Below are 8,459 nucleotides of genomic sequence, written 5' to 3'. Positions count from 1 at the left end.
TCATAAGCATTGTACAATCAAGGTATAAGAATTCGAGCTTATATGTATTTTTTCTGATCTAGTTCAAAATTCATGTTTTTAATGTGTAAATGGACGAGTTCAATACTTTCTAAGAAGGCTCATATTATTTAACATAAAGCTCGGATACTTTATTACAAAACTTAGATTTTACACCGTACAACATATACAACTGGTTGTATAATGCATGAATTGAATTATGTTAGATGTAAAATGTATTCCGTAATTAATAGGCGTATCGATCATATAACGAAACTATACCACACATCTACAAAGATGATTTACAAACTACTAAAATAATTATAGAATTGTAACACATACTCCCCAGTCCTCATGTCCCGGTTAATAGTTACACTTTTCTTTTACTCTAGACTTTATCTTAATATCAAAAGCAATTCCCCTCTCTTTCTACCTTGTTCTTTGTGTATAAAGAATATGTAAAAATTTCATTCGAACTGAATGAATATAATTTATTTGTGATGGTATTTTTTTAATCGAAAATCCTTATTATAAGTATATATTTTGATCTTGATTTATATAGAGCGTCATGTGCCAAATTAAAATAAGCTAAGGGTCTCATGCCATGGCTACAAATATTATTCGTTTTTTATATGAAATTACATAAATTAATGTTAGCATCTAAGTTTATCACATGTATCAATTCTCATTTATTTCCTTATTAAAATGAAGAAAATTGTAATATTTATACATTCATATTTCCTTATTAGAGCATGGGTGATTTTGGAGGGGGAAACATTGGATAGACTTATTCTTTTAGTTTATTGGAGATGTATTATTCTTTTTATGTACTTTTCCGTAATTTTTTCATCATCTACTCTTATTCTAGAAAAACAAAAAATTCATATTTCTTATTAACAAATCTATCAACATGTTTAGGTGATTGAAAGACACACATTTCTTATTTCTTATTGAATAAACCATGACAATTGGGCGGAAGCAAAGTGCGTAGGATTGGTTTCTAAAGACAAGGTGTCGTTCATTGAGGGGAATGTCAAGGAACCCGCAAAGCGAGCCGATGGAGAAGAAAGTATAGAACATGTTGCGTGGAGGTAATGTAACACAATGATTAAGTATTGGTTGAGAAAAGTAATTGATCTTAAGCTATATGCGAACATCACTTTTTCAACGACGCTGAACCCATCAGATGTTACGATGACTCGTGATGAGGTATTGTCTTTGTGTGCACTCTTACAACCTAGTAAAGACTGTAATACCACAGTTTTCTGAGTCTAGCTTACTCGGCCGAGTAAGGCATCGCGTGTTTTCTGGTCAGGTTACTTTCCAGGAACACTCGGCCGAGTAGTGTAATACTCGACCGAGTAAGGGTTACTCGACCGAGTAACCGCTCTTACAGGATTTATTTTCGCGGTTTGATTAAGGATGATTAATGGTTATATAAATCGTGTTTTTTCAGTTTCCATTCATTTTTAGCAAAACCTAATTACGTTCTTCACTCCTCTAATCATCCTTAATCACTCTCAAGGCAATTGGTCGTTCGCGAGTCTTTCGTTCATCTCTTTTGCGTGAGTTCGTCGGTAAGTCACTAGTTTCGTATCTTTTGTTTAGAATTGTCCTTTGGGGTTTTGCCCTAATGCTTTGATTTGGGGAAAGGGGTTGTTTAGCATGTATGTGATTAGATTGTTGTGATTGTTGTTAGGTGAAAGATTCGTAGAAGAATGTTTATAGCTTCCGCTGTGTACTTGTGATTCAAATAAGTGATAAGGTAGGATTTCCCTACTCAGTTGTCTGTTTAATTGATTTAAGATGGATTGTTTATTGTATTGGCATGATTAGTATCATTGTTGGAATTGTCTTTCTTGGTTGTTGGATTGGTTATTGCTTGTTAATGTTTGCGAGGTGTGTCCTCGGCTGAGCGGAGTCATCATTCAGGAATGGTTCCACGCTCTTGATTCGTCCTTTGTGGTTCCCGTGACAAAGTGGGATGTGCACATTAATGGACATGGGTTATTGCTCGTTGCGATGAGAGGAGCTTAGGTGGGCAAGGCTGCGGTCCTCCACTGGCGGAGATGATTACTTGTTGGTAAGGTTACCAAGCACTAGGGGTGATAACGAGTCGAGCCCGAGTTTGGCTTTGCTCGACTCGTGCTCATGAAACAAAACCTGAACTCGAGCGTATCTCGAGCTAATTGAGCTTGAAAAAATTGAGCTCATTACCATGTTCGCAAGCTTTGGCCCGAGTTCGAGCCCATATATAATTCTTAAGTTATTATTTTTTACTCTCTCTCGATATTTTCAATAACATGATTCCAAGGTTATATATAAAAACGACATTGGCAAATCAACAAAGAAATTTAGGGGGTGTTTGGTTGGGTATATTGGAATGGAATGGAATGGATTAGATCCATTCCATTGTTTGGTTGGGGTGATTTGGAATGGAGTTAGATACCCAATGGATTCTAACTCCACCCCAACCCCTTGGAATCCCATACCCACCCTCCCCCCTTGGATTCAAACTCCATTCTCCCTCTTTATAATTTGTGGTGAACCAAACAACATTAGACAAGTATGGATTTAGAACCCCATACCACCCTACTATCAAACTCCATTCCATTCTATTCCGACTTGTTGAACCAAACGACCCCTTAATACTCCCTCCTATTTCATATGTTGTTCCATTTTCAATAAAATAATCGCACATATATTAAAAAAAAGGATAACAACATATGAGATAAAGGGAGTACAAATATAATCGTGATAATTTTTAGGAAAAATTGACGGAAATAATCCCACCTTTCAGTCGTCTTCCAAAAACAATCCCATCTTTTAATAATTCTAAAACAATCCCACCTTTTTACGCCATCTTCTTTAAATGCACCCAGAAAATGGTTACCTGTTGAACAGCAGAACAGGTACTGAAGTCACTTATCCCACCTAATTTACTATGGAGTAAGTAAATTAAATTCTCCCACAATCAGTCATCATCATTACCTCCAATTATAATACAACTACTTCTAACCTCGACAACTTTCTCACCTGACTCCACTACAACATCGCCTTCCACTTCTTTTTTTTTTTTTTTTTTTTTTTTTTTTGCGGATGTTAAGGTCCTAACCTCCTCGTCAAGGATGCATACCGTGTTGCCGACTTTGTCATCGTGGTTGTTTATATTCAGCGCCACCTATTTCGCCGACGTAAACCCGTTATTTGATGAGATTATCTCACGAATTTATGAACAAGTTCATGCTCCCCACGATCAAGTTGATGATGATGTTGGTAAATGTGAATTGATGGTTGTTGTGAAAGGTTAGAAACAAGGCAAAATATTGAATTTAAAGCATCAAAATTTTGTTTTAAGGAGTGTTAAGACTAAGATCGTCGGGATAGAAGAACAAGTCGGGCTTTATTGTGGAGATATTAATCTAATTTTGGGTTAGATTTGATGGTTACTCATTTATTTGGTGGAGTGGTAATGATTAACTGAAACGCAAACAAAGATGACATTTTTTTTTTGATAGAAAATGATGACTGGCATATTCATGAAAATTGTAAGATCTTTAAAATACAACTAGTTTAATTGCCCGTGAAAATTCACGGGGTCATTTATGATACTTCCTCCATTGCAATGATCAATTCTATACATTTGACTAAAATATATTCGAACTATTTATATTATCTTATGATTGGCAAAGTTTTGATAAGCGATAACTTATTCGAACTATTTATATTATCTTATGATCGGCAATTCAATCTCGCGGTCCAATATATTTGATCTTTGATACAATGTAGATATGAATGTAACAACCTCGCCATGGGCATTCAAAGATCAAATTTTGTCGCCAAAAAATTTGATATGATAAAAGACTCCAACTAAAGTACTAATACAAGCGGTAACAATCGTAATACCATAATGATGTCTAATTGCAACGTTTGCACTTTGCACAACCATACTCTTGTAATTGTATACTAATAATATGATCTGGTACTATAAGTGTTAGCACAAATTGACTTACAAAACCACCAAAGACTAAAGATTTGCCAGCCTAATATTACGTGATTACTAACAGGCAACGGCCATAATATTTATGCTAAATAGGTACAGCATAACAGCAACTCATTACCAATTATGTTAACCATGAACAATAGACCACAAATTGTCATTTCCTTTTCTCTGTCTTAAACTCTTAGGATGTGTTTGGATTGCGGGATTTGAAGGGAAAAGAAAGGGAGAGAGAGTAGGGGATTTAAAATCCCTTGTTTGAATAGCAAATGGAGGTGGAGGGAAATGGAGGGGGAGAGATTTGGAGGGATCCAATTTCCTTCCAACAAGTTTAATCAAAATCTCTCCACAATAGGCAAGATTTGGAGAGAAATTGTATCCAAACAACCACACTCTATTCCCCCTCCCCTTCCCTTCTCTCCCTTTCCCTTCCCTCCTTCCCCCTCCCCTTCCTTTCCCTCCACTTTTGCTATCCAAACACACCCTTAAAGTAGAATCATCAAATAAAATTTATATATAAATACTTCTGTAATATAACTGAAACAATAAATAACCAAATGAAAACTAAAATGGTGAAATAAATCTTAAGCATTTAAACCCCTACGTGCGAAAAGGACCATCCAGGTTGAGGATGAGGCTTCCTTCCCACTACCGGATTGTCCGCATAGAGATGCTATTAGATGTTGGACGCTTGAGTTGCATTTAAACGTGACCCAAAACAATAATAGTAAGGTTATGGACGATTGAGTTGTTCATGAGCATTTCACAACCATCGAGAATAATTGCTACGAATCAAAAAATCATTTGTTAGATAGTCATGTTATAAGAATAAAGAATATCTCGTCTGTTATATTTAGAAGTAGTAGAGTTTATGAAAAACCAATATAAAGCAAACCAAAAGTACACAATTTACTCCCTAAAAAAAAGTACTAGTACATAATTTACAATAAGAACAATATAAAGAAAAAGATAATATTAAAATATGATTGTCATACCATTTTTAATTAGTGACTCTACCTTTTCGTCGTCACTTTTGTGGCTTATCAAGCTCCACCCTTTATAGTACATTAGTACTCCATAACAGTTAAGTGACCATTATGTGAGGGTAATTAAACTTTGATCCTTCATTAGCCTTGCAAGAAGAAACGTCTCCCAACAATTTCATTTACTCATGTTTAATTATGATATAGTTTTGTGCCTCTTCAGTTTCCCTACACTATTAGAAAGAATGTATAGTTAACGGAGTGAAGTGAAAAGTTTGTGATGAAGACAAAGAGTCGGACGGTAGTGAGGTTTAGGAGTTCAAGAGCTAACGAAGAGATTAAGTACATCAATACACTATAGTCAAAGTTTTTTAATTAGGAAAAATGACGACCAAATGAAGGTTAATTTGTAGAGATGCCACGTGTCGTCAAGATAATGCTCAAGTTAGCCTTTTTATGTTATTATATAGATATAGATTTGTAGGATTTGGGATGAGTTTGTCTAGTGACACGTGGATTTGAGCACTACTTTTGATTAGCCTTTTAATATTATTTATAGATATTTTTTTTAATGAAGTTGTTCAAAAGAGATGGAGGAGAGGAAGTGCAACAGGTCAATTTCATTTTTTTTTTACGTTTTACTGTGGTAGTTTATTGATGCGGACGTGTCATTCCATAGTCAAACGTGGCATTTCGTTAATCAAAGGTGGCATTTCATGATCATACGTGGCTTTGTCTACGTGGACTTTATGAGTCATTTTAGTCTATTTCATTTTTTTTTTTACGTTTTACTGTGGTAGTTTATTGATGCGGACGTGTCATTCCATAGTCAAACGTGACATTTCGTTAATCAAAGGTGGCATTTCATCAATGCTTATACCATACACCTATGTGTATGGTACATCATACTCCTACTTTAATTTAGTTTTTTAAAATTCTTAAAACTTAAATTTCATAAATTAGAAAAATATAAAAATTATACCATTATTCGTGATTTTGATTCCTCTATAATTTGAGATCACATTTGATATATTTTGGTGTTTATTTTAATTTTACTCGCATATTCACATCATATAATTGACATGTTCATAACAATAGAATATTCACATTACATAGTTGACATATTCATATAAATCAAACTTCTTATTCTCAAATTAAAACTCACATACTCACTCAATTAATAAATATATTCACACAATATGATAAACATATTCACAAATACATATTCATAGCAATGACAAATACATAGAGGTTACAATAAATATTAATCTAACATAACATAACATATATTCACAAAGTATAACTACATATTCATAAAATATAATTACGTATTCATCGCATATAGATTACATATACGCAAAACATAAACCTCATATTCACAATATATAACATGTGAATATATCACTTATTTATATTTTGTGAATGTCGATATCTTCATTTGCGGACTCGTTCAAATAAACGGAATAATAATCATGAACGTTTTGCTCCATAGACAGTAGCAAAGCGAATAATGCAAAATAATTTGGCCAAAAAACATATTACGTAATTGAGTAGTAATAGATCGATCATAGAGTTTTTGTAGAATAACACAAGTATTAGAGGAGGAGTGTAACTGAATTGTAACATAGTGGATTAGTGGGTGGTTATTTTTATAATTTTTTTATTAATTTTGTTTTTTTATTTTTTTTCCTCAATAACTCCCTGGGAGTATCATGCTCCCTACTCCTGGGAGCATGATATAATTTACCGCATTTCATGATCATACGTGGCTTTGTCTACGTGGACTTTATGAGTCATTTTAGTCTAGGCTTTTAATAGTATTTTATAGATTAGGTGGTTTAGAATGCTCATTGCTCGAAGAGATATAGATTAAAGTGTGTTATATGTCTTGGTTGAATACGAGTTGCATGATTGGTGATTATGGCAGAGTCAAGGGTGGTGACATTCAAGAGCACGATATAAGTGTTTTTGGGTTGCGAACTTCTACGATAATTAGAGGAAAATCATGGAGTGAGGACTTGCTTGGATTAAGGGGAAAATGTGGAAAAAAATAATGGAGTAATAATTTGGGGTCATTTTAATAAGTTTGGTATGTGGGTGATTATTCATCTAAGCAACTCATTAAACCTATACAGGGGGGTAATGTATACCCACTCTCCATGGTTGAGTAAAAATAATGGAGTAATAATTTGGGGTCATTTTAATAGTAAATTATGTCCATGATTGAGTAAATCATGTACATGAATGAGCACCATTATGAAAATTAAGATTAGAATTGAATAATTTGATGGAGAATTGATTAATTTTAAGAGAGAGAAAAAAGAGAGAATTTGTTGTTTGTTCAAGGGTAAGGTATGGAAAAGTTATGGCAAAAAGTCTATGAAAGAGTAAAAGTTGTACATGAAAGAGCAATGACGTTATTTTATACCCAATGCACTAATTACATTTGTACCAAACTCGAAAATAGATTACCCACTAATAATTTTCTTAACATTCCAAACTTGCAAATAAGGAACGTATTACTTCCTGGATTATATTTTCCGTTAATTATTTCCCTTAAAACATTACCCCACTAATTGTTTCATTCATTCTAGGCAAGCCCTAAAAGATAATTATGGGAAATACATAAAGAAGATTTAAAGGAGGGAGAATATGGTAGGTAATGAAGTAAAAACTAAAAAGAATTAAAAGAAAATTGATTTTGCTAGTTATTTTACCTACACATACCTATTATCACAAGTTAGTTTTATTTGGGCATTATTAAATGGAGATTAGATGAAAAGGCGAGACTATTTTGGAATTATTGAAAGGTGGAATTGTTCATGGAAGACGACTCAAAAGGTGAGATTATTCCCGACAATTTTTTTTAATTTTTTTTTTATAAAATAAGAACAATATTATTTTATCACAGATATTCACTCAAGAATTTGTTAAAAATGACCTCAGCACTCATTTAAAAATAAAAGGGATATTCTACGTTGTACCCTCGAGATTTTCGGTTTCTATGTTGTACCCCTACATTTTTAAAGTTCTATGGGATACCCCTGAACTCTATACGTTAATCTATATTATGACCTTATTTATTGTCTTTGCTAATGTAGTTTCTTAATTGACCTATTAAATCATATATTTACCATTTCAGCTACTCGATAACCTACTTATTTACTTATTAGTTCGTCGAATTACCCATTAATCCACCAAATAGTATACGAATTTAACTAAAAAATCCATCAAATCTCCGTTATCATGTGATGAATCATAACTAATGGTTTTTAATAGTAGTTTGTGTTTATTAAAAGTGATTTGTGATGTTTTTCATATAAGATGGTGATACAACATTAAGGGGTCAATACAAAGGTCAAAGTACTATTGTTTAATAGTGATAAAATTAATGGAGAGTTAAATGAGGTTATGATGGAGAAATAAGTAAGGAGTAAGAAGTTTAAGGATATTCCTATATAAAATATATAAAAAAAGGA

Source organism: Silene latifolia, chromosome 5, assembly GCF_048544455.1.
Source record: "Silene latifolia isolate original U9 population chromosome 5, ASM4854445v1, whole genome shotgun sequence".
In the NCBI taxonomy this organism is placed as follows: domain Eukaryota; kingdom Viridiplantae; phylum Streptophyta; class Magnoliopsida; order Caryophyllales; family Caryophyllaceae; genus Silene; species Silene latifolia.
This window is presented reverse-complemented; position numbering follows the sequence as displayed.